The 1,723-nt window shown below is 53.7% G+C and overlaps 1 protein-coding gene across 1 annotated transcript in view; it reads left to right on the top strand.

Moving 5' to 3' along the window:
• LOC103616929 (microtubule-actin cross-linking factor 1) overlaps positions 1–1,723 on the top strand; it is a 138,551-nt gene that overhangs the window by 129,348 nt on the left and 7,480 nt on the right.

Here is a 1,723-nt window from a genome sequence, read left to right as displayed (position 1 = left end):
CTCAGAGCTTCTCCTTCCCCCCCAAACAGCCCAAACCACCCCAAATTTCTAACTCCTGCAGTTAACAGATTTCGTTGTTATTGCACTGTTAATCCCATAAATGTTTTTCTTGTTTTTCTTTCCCCTCCTCTTCCCTCTGGACTTTCCTCCCCTCTCCCCGTTGTTCCCTCTCCCTACAACTCCTCTCCCTCCATAGTTCTTCCTCGGCAATCAGGTACAGTTTGCCTCGTGGTGCTGTCTCTCACCTCTGGAGTTTCTTTAACCACCGTAGCTCTGTGTGTCATGGTGCTGCTCTGTCCTGTGGTGCTGTGGGAGGATGTGATGTGGGAGAGCCTGGTACAGAGGAGTGCCACCCCCCTCCCAAAAAAAAAAAAAGATTGGGGAGAAAAAAGGGAGAAAATTTGATGGAAAAAGCAGGATTTGGCAAAAGAGGAGAGGTTTTTCTCTCTGGGCTCCTCTCTTGGATATACTGGGGGTGTTGAGGTGCTGGATCGTGGCACTGGGGTGCAGATGGATGTGTTCTCCTGAGGGGAACTGGGGGGTACAACCTGCACCAGGCTCTGGGCGGGTTTGGACCGTGATCACCGTGGAATGGGAGCGCTGAGTAATCCTGTAGGACAACTAAACCCTCATCCTGCTACTCGCACTGAGTAACTCCTCACTGGAGCAAGGCTCCCCTCCCAGAACCTGCATGTATCCTGGTAGTGCCGTGACCCGAGATAAGCCCAGCTGCCCCGGGGGGCACAGCCCCCTTTGGAACAGGGCTGGAGCACCCCGGGCCCTTCTGATGTCCCCACTGCCCCTGCCCAGATCAAAACCAGCTTCTTTTTCACGTGCAGTGATGGTGGCCACCCAGAAAGATGCCCCAAAAGGTGCCCAAAATGAAACACGCTTGGGTGTTGGAAGTGGATGAGAGCTCTGGCTTTAGTTCAGGCAGTGATTATAGAAATGTTTTCAGCAAAAACTGAGAAATCCTGAGAATTGACTCGTCCCTGGTGGGGTTGGGTCTTGAAGGATACCTCATGTAGAGCCTGGAGAGAGGCAAGGAGCTGCCCTGCTCCCTTCCCTGCCTGTGGGCACAGTGGCAGCTCTTCAGCTGAGAAAAGCACAGATTGGTGGGACCTCGAGCAGGGAGGTCCAGGTCCCATGTCCCTGCAGGTCAGAGATGTCACCTCCTGCCCTGACCCATCCCAGTCACTTTGCACCCTCTGTTCTCATTGAATCTCTTATTTTTGCATCTCCACCCACAGAAAATGTTCCTGTTTGGGGGTTTTTTCCCCCCTTTTTTGATCATTCTGGAGAGGGTCTCACTTTCAAAAGCTGGTTGCGCTGTCTTCTCATCCCAGCAGGTGCTCTGCAGACCTGGATGCAGAGCTGCCACACCCCAGCCAGGCTCTCCACGTCCCTCCCAAGGCTGGCAGACACCCAGGAGCCTGGGTTTGGGTGTCCAGGAGATGTAGGGGAGCTTTATGAACACATGCTTCTGATCTGGGGTGCACTTCCTTTGATATCGCAGGCATCTCAAACCACTAATGAACATGGCAGTCACTAATCACCATTGCTGGGGATTGCTGCCTGGATTCCCATCACTCTGCACTCACCCAAACATCCTCACTGGCAGATTGCTGCAGCAGGGGCTTTGGGGCTGCTGGGGTCAAGTCTGAGGCTCAGGGGAACCCCTGGATTTCAGACTTGGTGGTGATCAGAGGTGCCGCGCTCGACT

Source organism: Corvus brachyrhynchos, unplaced genomic scaffold (genome assembly GCF_000691975.1).
Source record: "Corvus brachyrhynchos isolate BGI_N302 unplaced genomic scaffold, ASM69197v1 scaffold65, whole genome shotgun sequence".
In the NCBI taxonomy this organism is placed as follows: domain Eukaryota; kingdom Metazoa; phylum Chordata; class Aves; order Passeriformes; family Corvidae; genus Corvus; species Corvus brachyrhynchos.
This window is presented reverse-complemented; position numbering and strand designations above follow the sequence as displayed.